Source organism: Podarcis gaigeae, assembly GCF_964106915.1.
Source record: "Podarcis gaigeae genome assembly, chromosome: 7".
Lineage (NCBI taxonomy): Eukaryota > Metazoa > Chordata > Lepidosauria > Squamata > Lacertidae > Podarcis > Podarcis gaigeae.
The window spans coordinates 6,257,034-6,267,523 of record NC_139683.1 but is presented as its reverse complement, the minus strand read 5'-3'; the positions used below and the strand labels follow the sequence as shown (position 1 = coordinate 6,267,523).

At 46.8% G+C, this 10,490-nt stretch overlaps 1 long non-coding RNA gene across 1 annotated transcript; it reads right to left on the bottom strand.

Annotated features, from left to right (window-relative positions):
- Window positions 1-332: 332 nt before the first annotated feature.
- Window positions 333-9,936, bottom strand: LOC310849344. The gene is made up of 2 exons (XR_014566880.1): window positions 8,856-9,936; window positions 333-638 (listed from the first exon to the last, which is right to left on the bottom strand). It is a non-coding gene; the product is annotated as an uncharacterized lncRNA (long non-coding RNA).
- Window positions 9,937-10,490: the final 554 nt, after the last annotated feature.

The following is a 10,490-nucleotide window of genomic DNA, read 5'->3' as shown; positions in this document are numbered from 1 at the left end:
AGGCACTTATTATGTTCTTGGCTGCAACTCCAGGCATGAAAATGCTTGGGAGGACCAGAGTTGGGTTGAATTTGTCTTGTGTGAATCAGGGCAGTAGAAGACAGTGAATTTCTCATGTTCATTTGACCCCATGGTTAACATCGTCTGCACAGCTGTATTTATAGGCTGTTTTTTCTTAGTCTTTTCCCAAAGAGATCTCTGGAAGCTCAGGCGATTCCACCAACATTAATTGCCAAGTGAGAAGAAAATATGTTGACAAGCGTCCCTTGCCATATCACACTTTCAGCACATGCTGAGGACAGAAAGTGCAAACTGATTAGGGAGTTATGGGGAACATTTAACCGACACGCTCGCATTTATTTCGTACACAAACAAACCTCCTTTCTGCATGTCTTCATGGGAAAGCAAGCACCTTTTAAGGTATGGAAAATCTTCCCCCCACCTCAGTTTACCCCAGTTTGTCCTTTAATTCCTTTCATGGAATGTCTGTTCTTCATTGATTTGCAATTTGCACGATAGGAGGAGGTGAAAGAATGGAACTCCTCGGCCATTTTGTTTTTAGCTTATAAAATGGTTGCTTTCTGCCCAGAGGTTGTTTCTGGCAAACCGGTCCAGGAGGTCAGCTCAGGAAACTGAAACTTAACGGGAGAAAAGAAATGGAAGCTTCAGAGGGAACCAGAAACTTAACAAACCTTTACTTCCCTTCTGTGGTTATGAGACTGGGAGTGCCTGTGAATCTGGTAAGCAGGAGAAGAGTGGCTAGAAACCAGTAGAAAGAAGCCTAGTTTTGCAGGAGACCCGAACTCCAGTGACAAAATATATAAACCACATGTCTGAACCCCCACAGAAAAAGTCCTGAAACCATTTTGTCCCTCCCAAATTGACCTCAAATATTTCTCTGCAAGGACGAAGGAAAACGGAAAAGCCTCCCCATTGTCTTTTCGTTCACAAATCCTGTCTTAAGGGTATGTCTGTGTATGAATAGGGTGAGCCTGTGACCTGGCTCAGGAACTAGGTCTTTGTCATTACAAAAGTCTGGCCAGGCTCCCCAGGGTATCCAATGAAGTGGCCATTAACAGGTAACCTGCCAGACAGGAGATACGCAACACACTCAGATTTCTGTTGTAGACAGCCCTTTCTGTGATGCAGGTATGATGTATTGGGGTGGTGGTGGTCTTGAGCTACACCCCTTCTGTGATGTATGTATGATGTTTCTGGGGGTGGTCTTGGACTCCAGGGCGGACAATTTAAAATGTCTATATAAGGGCGGGCACACCTTTGTTCTGGGTCCTCCTCCTTTCCTGCGTGTGGGGGAGCACCCTGTTGCAACAATTTCAATAAAGATCAGGCTTACTAGCTGCTTTGCTTCTCAAGAGTCTCTGGTTGGCCTCTGTTATTTTCTCCGACCGATGGAGAACCTGTAAAGGACTCTATAAGGGCTCTTGTGTCCCCCATAAGGGAATAAGGGCAGATTTTTGTTTATTACACTGTGTAGACACCATACCTTTAAAGTGTATCCCCCTACCCCTGGAAATACTAGCAACACCCTAGTGGTCCCGGGCCCTAAGGAAGTTAGATTAGCTTCAACCAGAGACAGAGGCTGTAAGACAGAGTTGTTCCGCCTGGCCTTTGGCTTGGAGCCAATTTGATTCCCTCCCCCTCTTTCCTTTTTCTTTTCCTTTCTCCTCCTGTGATGAGGCTGCATTTTAATATTTTAATGTTGTATTTTAATCTTGTTTTTAAGTTGTATTCATTAAGCTTGTTTTTATTATTGCTTGTTAGCCACCCTGAGCCCGGCCTTGGCTGGGGAGGGCAGGGTATAAATAAAAATTATTATTATTATTATTATTATTATTATTATTATTATTATTATCATTATTATTATTGGTGATGCAGAGCAGTCTGGTCCAACTTTTTGAATGGTAAAGAAGTAGTAGATGAAAATGCACCAGGAGGTGCATACTTGGGACTCAGCTATACAGCAGCAAATAAAACTTTTCAAGTGTGTCGCAAAGTGCATTGTAAAACTGTGACACTAGATGGCGATGGTGAGCTATGGCAAATTCAATATATTTTTCAAAACTTTTTTTTTTTAAAAAAAACATTTTCATAACATTTTTTTTATATGTGTCTAGATTCCACCTCAGTTTCATTAGTTGAGAACTCTGTAATGTTTTGTAGCCAGGAGAGGCCATGCTCTGGGCAGAGAATGTTTCTGGGCGCTATTGAAGAGGATCACTCATAGCATCAGCTTATAGGAGCCAAGGGCTTATGTGGTCCCAGACAGGTGTTTGGGATGCAAAATCATAGAGTCATAGAATCTTAGAGTTGGAAGGGACCCAAGGGTCATCTAGTCCAACCCTCTGCAATGCAGGAATCTCAGCTAAAGCATCCATGGCATAGGAAAAGACCTGCCAAGGAAACTGAAAAATATTTTTATGTGTGCAACAACGGCGGCAAGAATCTTAATAGCACAAGGATGGAAGAACGAGGAAATCCTGACCAAAGAACTGTGGCAAGAGAAATTGATGGACTACGCAGAATTGGCAAAATTGACACACAAACTACATGACAAGAATAACTGTGATTTTGAAGATGAATGGGAACCCTTTACAAAGTATTTAAGGAAACAACAAAATGAACTGGAGTCCTTGGCAGGTTTGGAATAAACATTCACAAAGTTCTTATTGATAACATCTAGATAGATAAATTAAGGATCTGTACAGTTTTGTAACATGCAGAAAATAACATATGTTGATAAACCAGAGAGAGGAGCTGAAGGAAGTCTGCGTGGGGTGGGGAGGGGAGGGTGGGTATATTTTGGGGAGGGGGAGGGGAAAATGGGGGGGGGGATTAAGGATGATATGTTTAAGTATGATAAAATGTTATGTGGAAATTACTAATAATAATATTTTTTAAAAAAATAAATAAAGCATCCATGGCAGATGGCCATTCAATCTCTGCTGAAAACCTCCAAGGAAGGAGAGTCCATAACTTCTGGAGGGAGACTGTTCTAACAGCTCTTACTGGCAGAAAGTTCTTCCTGGTGTTTAGTTGGAATCTCTCTCTCTTTTTTTAAAATAAATATTTTTTATTAGATTTTCCATAAAAAAAACATTTTTACAAAAATTATACATCCATTTTTAACATAAACCCTTTTTTCCAGAACGTCCCTCAGCTTGTCTGATAATTTTCCATTTATTTTTTATCCTCATCTCACATTTCCCAATATTATATTGCACTCAACTCAAATACTCTTAATCACATCATATTTTTAAAACAATATTTCTAACAGTAATTTTACAGAGCTTCTTGAAAGCCAACGAACGTTATTTGCTCATCACAGAAATTTTTGATAAACTCTGTAAATTTCTTCCAGTCCTTGGAGAATCTCTGGTCACGTTGGTTCCTAATTCTCCCCGTCAATCTGTCCATTTCTGCGTATTCCATCAGTTTCATCCTCCATTCTTATTTCGTGGGCATCTCTTCCTGTTTCCATTTCTGTGCCAGCAAAATTCTGGCTGCTGTTACTGCATACAAGGTGTTTAGTCGGAATCTCATGGCTTATGAAACCTGAGAGACGTTGGTTAACACACCTTGTGGATCACAGACTAGCAGGTCCATCAAACAGTCCTGGCTTGTGGGCTTCCAAAAACATCTAGTTGGCCAACTCCAAGGAACAGGATGCTCAAACCAAATGCACACTGAGTGGCCGATCTAGCTGGGCTCTTCTTCTCTTACAGTTTTGTTACAGAAATTACGGGGGGGGGGGCATCTTTAAAGTTGTTAAATGTTACAAATATCATGCATAAATGTACCCTTTCGACTTGATGGCTCAGGGAAGTTACCTAGCTTTAAAAATCATATAAAATCAACTCCTTTGCCAGTTTCGTCCATTCCATCCCCAATTTGCTTCATTGGCCAAGGACTTGGAAACCACTTGGTCCCCGCCGTAATCCCTCAAGCGGGAGGTCACTCATAGGTGTCAATCGCTGGACAAAGGCACTTGCCCAGGTGCAGTGGCGTAGTGTGAGGGGTGCAGGGGGGGCCGGCTGCACCGGGCGCAACTTCTGGTGGTTAGGGTTAGGGGGTGCAAATCCACGGGTTAGAGGGTGCAAATTACTTGCCTTGCCCCGGGTGCTGACAACCCACGCTATGCTACTGCCCAGGTGGCAGACTATGCAAACCAAAGTTCTATTTTTCCTCTTGTAGTAGGTGCTTAGAAAGTACTTCCCAATACATATCCTATATCCAACTGTTGCCCCAACAGATTCCTCCTATGTTAATCATGTCTAACCCTCCCCCTTTCTGATGTAGCAATGATGTAGTGATGATGCTTAATGAACTGTATGCTGGGATAAGATAGAAACTTTTAAAAGTCCTTGTCACCCCATCCTCGGGGTTCAAAATTCCTCTTTGAACCTGTTGCGCCACAAACTTTGGTCTACAGCTATTTGCTCCGGTTGGTGGCTGGACTCCTTCCTTTATTCCGCAAGGACCCGACGAGCTGGGTGACTGAGCAGCCTCGCACCTAGATTTTCCTGTAACAGTTTAGACCAGGGGTAGTCAACTAATGCAGCCTTCTTGATAGTAAAATTTCCTTACCTCCCGGAAATGCTCGATGGAAGAAGGATTCAGCTTGTGCCGTACAACCCCCTACCGCCCACCTAGAATCCTGAAACGCCCACTGGTGGGCGGTAGGGACCAGACTGACAACCCCTGGTTTAGACTGTCTTAGCTACATAATTTTGGCTCCCAGTACGTTTCCGAGCACAATTCAAAGTGTTGGTGCTGACCTTTAAAGCCCTAAACGGCCTCGGTCCAGTATACCTGAAGGAGCGTCTCCACCCCCATCATTCTGCCCGGATGCTGAGGTCCAGCACCGAGGGCCTTCTGGCGGTTCCCTCATTGCGAGAAGCAAAGCTACAGGGAACCAGGCAGAGGGCCTTCTCGGTAGTGGCGCCCGCCCTGTGGAACGCCCTTCCAGCAGATGTCAAAGTGATAAACAACTACCTGACATTCAGAAGACATCTTAAGGCAGCCCTGTTCAGGGAAGTTTTTAACGTGTGATACTTTATTGTATTTTTGGTTTCTATGGAAGCCGCCCAGTGTGGCTGGGGAGGCCCAGCCAGATGGGCGGGGTGTAAATAATACATTATTATTATTATTATTATTATTATTATTATTATTATTATTATTATTTTAGTGCTGATAAATTCTTGCACCCCTTGCCCAGTTCTCCAAGGAGTGAGGAGTTCCAGGCGTGCGGCACTTACTCGCGTTGATTTCCTTTGGCGAAGAATATGAGTGGCAGCAGTGCAGAGGTTGGCTCATAAGGCTGTCTTGCCCACCCCACTGCCCCCGCACCAAACCTGCAGTTGGCACTGAGAGGGCTAATCAATAAAGAGTTAAGACACCAGGAATGCAGCCAATTTTGCTCAGTTCATCGGCAGGAGCACTGACTGGAGCCAATGGCCCAGTTTACCCAGATAGGCGACAAATGTCTCCATGCAGAGAGGGACTAAAAAAGTCTTTGCCGTCCATTCTAGCACAAATCCACTTCTGAGCTAGGGAGGAGGTGGGGTTGCGGGCTTCACGCCCCTCCCCACACGTGCGGGGGCTGGCTTCAGCCCCCGCGATACCAGGGAATCCTCGGACGTGTCATCCCCGGGCCAGCCAATCAGCTAGCTTGGCCTCACTCTACTTAGGTCTGGCGCGGTCGGTCGAGGGTCTCCCTCTTTCCCGCGCCACAGCTATCCAGGTTTTCCCTCCCCTCCCACCCATTAGGCTAGGCTCTCTGACGTTGCTATGGACTTCGGTTGGTCGCCGTCAAGGGGCCTGGTGGGAATTTTTCCAATTGGCAGATTGGCACCAGCCACTTGGTTTTCTCCTACCTCATGGCAATCCGTCCCAACTTCTCGGTATTGGCGGTTAGGCATTGGTAGGGGTTATGCAGATTGTTATGCAGATGAAGGGGGGAGTGAGCACCATCACCTCCCCCCAAATTAAGGGTAGTCCGGTAAAGGATTCCGGGGGGCGTGGCCTTGTCCTAAGCCTAGGGAGGTGTGGGCCCACGGCACGCCCCCCCACAGTGACCCCGGGGGGAGGTCCTAGTTGATGTGCCTCAGCAAGACTCCCCCTACTGGTGGTTAACCCTTACCGGTCTTCAAGCAAGCAGGCTGAAGCCGGTTAGTTGTGAGGACCAATGCCTAAGCCAATACCGCTCAATTCCTGTAATCAATAAAGTTGTGGCCCAATTTGACCCATTAACTCGAATTCTTGTGTCTCGTGTCTTTATTTCTGAGGGGGGAGGCGGGAACTCGCCACGCAAGCACAGCCTTTCTGAGCCAAGCGTTAATGCGAGCTGAGCATTTGTCCTTCCTCCTTGGGATATTTAATTCCCGCTCTTGGGCAAGGCGGTGTTGGGGAGAAGATTAGTCCACCATGCTGAGATCAGACCCATGTGTCTCCTTCAAGAAGAGCCAGCCATGCCAATGAGGCAGTGCTCTGAACAAAGTGAAACAGGAGGGTGACTGATAGCCACCCGCCTGATCTTTCTCTGGCCCCTGCAAGCCCTCTCTGTGCCAGATTGGAAGTGCATAAACCCTTTGCAGTTGGCAAGCGGCTTTCTTATTTTCCGGAAGAGGTGCCTGCAAGATAAGGAGCAGCTGAGGACACCACCTCCCCTTGTTTCATAGGTGGGTGTGGCGTTTGCCCTCCTATGTGTGTGACATCATACTGGGCTCATAGAGAAAGGGTTAAAAAGGTAAAGGGACCCCTGAGCATTAGGTCCAGTCGTGGCCGACTCTGGGGTTGCGGCGCTCATCTCACTTTATTAGCCGAGGGAGCCGGTGTACAGCTTCCGGGTCATGTGGCCAGCAGGACTAAACCACTTCTGGTGAACCAGAGCAGCGCACGGAAACGCCGTTTACCTTCCCGCCGGAGTGGTACCTATTTATCTACTTGCACTTTGACGTGCTTTCGAACTGCTAGGTTGGCAGGAGCAGGGACTGAGCAATGGGAACTCACCCCGTCGCGGGGATTTGAACCGCCGACCTTCCGATCGGCAAGTCCTAGGCTCTGTGGTTTAACCTACAGCACCACCCACAGAGTTAACTGTGTATAAGGTTTAAGCACAGAGAGAATTTGTTAAGAGGAGTTAGAGTTAGAGTGGTTGAAAAGGCAGTCTGGAGTTAGACAAGAGGGGGAAGATAAATCTGTGGGTTGGGCTATTCTGATGTGAGAGAGTGAGAGAATTTGTTCAGAGGAGTCAGTCAAACAGTTGAGATAATCAGTCAGAAGGTATTAGGAAGGTATAGGCCGGTAAAGAAACTAAAGTTAAGATACTGACAGGAATATTCTCTGAGAAACCATAAACTTGTCAATGTTTGTAAAATAAACTTTTTTTTGGTTCACTTTAACAACTGACTGGACTCAGTGTTTTACCAGAGAGTAGGAATGCCCTCCCATCAGATGTCTAGGTAAAGGTAAAGGGACCCCTGACCATTAGGTCCAGTAGTGGCCGACTCTGGGGTTGCAGTGCTCATCTCGCTTATTGGCCGAGGGAGCCGGCGTACAGCTTCTGGGTCATGTGGCCAGCATGACTAAGCCGCTTCTGGCGAACCAGAGCAGTGCACAGAAACACCGTTAACTTCCCGCTGGAGCGGTACCTATTTATCTACTTGCACTTTGATGTGCTTTCGAACTGCTAGGTTGGCAGGAGCAGGGACCGAGCAACGGGAGCTCAAACCTGAGTAAATATATAACATTTAGAAAACATCTGAAGGCAAACCTTTTTAAGGTTTGATGTTTTACTATGTTTTTGGAAGTCACTCAGAGTGGCTTGAAGAACCCAGCCAGATGGGCAGGGTACAAATAAATTATTTTTATTGTTATTGTTATTATTATTATGGGCCAACAGTAGGGTTTAGCAAATAAAAAAAGGAGAGAGGGTTTTGGGGCAGCCCCTCTGTGGTTTGCCGGTGTAAAAGGTGTCGATTCCTCACACCTGAAAGTCAACAGCACTTAGGTGACCAGATGCAAAGCTCACCACCCCTTGAATCCTTCTGCAGAACCAGCATTCATTTCATGATCCATTAACCCCATTTGTTTACCACCCAGCCGTCTAATGCGTGTGATAAAAGCCCATAAAAGGAACACGAAGCAAGCAGAGGAGCTCTTGGCAGGTGTCTGGCAGTGGTGGTGAGAGAAGCTGCAGCAGTGAAAATTACCCCCTCCTTTTGCACTCCATTTGAACATTCAGCCATCGGATCCTCTGCACCGGGTCCCCTTATTCAGCACCCAGAACCCCCCTTCTACCGGGAAACACTCTCCATTTCACAGGTCGAAGAAACCTACGGTGCCCTTCCACTGAGATGCGTGTGTGTGTGTTTACGTTCCTGCCACTCCGCCGTGTCCCATGTGACCTTGCCCAATTCATTCCAAACAGCCTTTATCTAACACACTCGAAGCTGTTATACAATATCAATAACGCAGCTCCCTTTGCCTTGCCTTGCACCAGCAGAGCTTACAGACATCTGAATTCACCAGCCTTTCATTAGCCCTGAACGGCTGCTGTATTTCGGAGAAGGAATTGTGCAGGCTGCTCCTTCCCTCTTCCTTTTTTTTTTTTTTTTGAAAAGTAGCAAAATATCAATTCCGGCCAGTTCCACCATCTATGCTAGAAAACACACACACACACACACACACACACACACACACACACACACACACACACACACACGTACAGCTCTCGCTCTTTTTCCTTCTGCCTCCACTCATCAACAAAACTGCTTCTGCTCGCAGCTGATAGCAGGGGATGGTCATGATAGAGGTAGCTGGTTTTAGTGACTTACCCTTTCTCGCTTCTCTTTTCCCCCCAGCAGTGCCAGCAGTCACAGCGAGGCAGCTGGCTGAGAAACAGGACCCCCTCTTCCTCTGCTCTCCAAAATCCAGTCCGATTCTGCGGCGCTTGCTTGCTTGCTTGCAAGTTCTTCCTCTCCCCCCACCATCGTATTGGGTACATACGCGGACGAGGAAGATGCTCTCCCCTCGCAGCCTTCCCGCTCCCCACCCCCCTCCCTGATGGATGAGATCAGCACATATTAAGATAAAAAGCAAAATTGCTTGCTTAATGTATGCGCGATGCTTGATGACCCCTAAGGGGATGACGGCATTCAAAGCCCGGTTCTGTCCTGCGACTCAATATTTGCCGATGTCCCTTGTTAAAGTAGGCTAAAAATGAATTTTGCAGGTTTCTCCTTGGGGAGCGGTGGTCCTCAGGCATGTATGAAAGGGTGCGTAGCTAATTTGAGTAATGTCTAGTGCCATTAGAACTGACTGGCTTTCTGGCATTAAACTCAACTGGAGGCAGATTGCACTATCTTCTAGAGGATAGGGGTGCTCAAAAGGTAACAGGGCAGACAAGAGGATGGATATAGCCCAAGAATTTCCCTGCTGATGAGTGAGACATCAGTGGCATCCGAGTTATGTGCCCCCAACTCAGCTGTGGCTCTAGCTGCAACATGCTCTCACTGCTGGTGTTTGAAGCTAAGTATATATTGATGCTTTTGAATTCTGGTGCTGGAGGAGACTCTTGAGAGTCCCATGGACTGCAAGAAGATCAAAGGTATGCATTCTGAAGGAAATCAGGCCTGAGTGCTCACTGGAAGGACAGATCCTGAAGCTGAGGCTCCCATACTTTGGCCACCTCATGAGAAGAGAAGACACCCTGGAAAAGACCCTGATGCTGGGAAAGATGGAGGGCACAAGGAGAAGGGGACAACAGAGGACGAGATGGTGGGACAGTGTTCTTGAAGCTACCAGCATGAGTTTGACCAAACTGTGGGAGGCAGTGGAAGACAGGAGTGCCTGGCGTGCTCTGGTCCATGGGGTCACGAAGAGTCGGACACGACTAAACGACTAAACAACAACAATATATATATGGCATCAGGCACAACCCATATGCAACCTGTAGTTTCTTCATCAATACGGTTATTTGATGCATTCCGGGTCAAACCAGCCACCATCCCTTTAGGAAACCTAAGCTGAGGTGTGTACACCTGAAACAGCCATTGCACATGAGCAGATGAACAGGAGTTCGGGGGATTTCAGCTCCTGGAAAACTAATCAGGTAACAGACATCTTAACCAGGTAGGAAGAGCACTCCTAGACCTTGCAGGATTTAGGGTGGCTGGGATCTTTTTTTGCATGTGAATCATGTGCTCTAGCCCCGAACCACAGCCCTGCCCTAATGTCACTCCATTTTCATAGAATCATAGAACTGCAGAGTTCGAAGCGACCAGGAGGGTGATCTAGTAGCGCAACCCCCTGCAATCTTTTGCCCAACATGGGGCTCAAACCCTTAACCTGGAGATCAAGTCTCCTTTTCTGCCAACTGAGTTATCCTTTCCCCTTCCACTCCGCTGCCCTGATATTCTTGCAGTCTGCACAGTCAGGAGTTGACTGAAGGCAGCTTCCCTTGCCAGTCC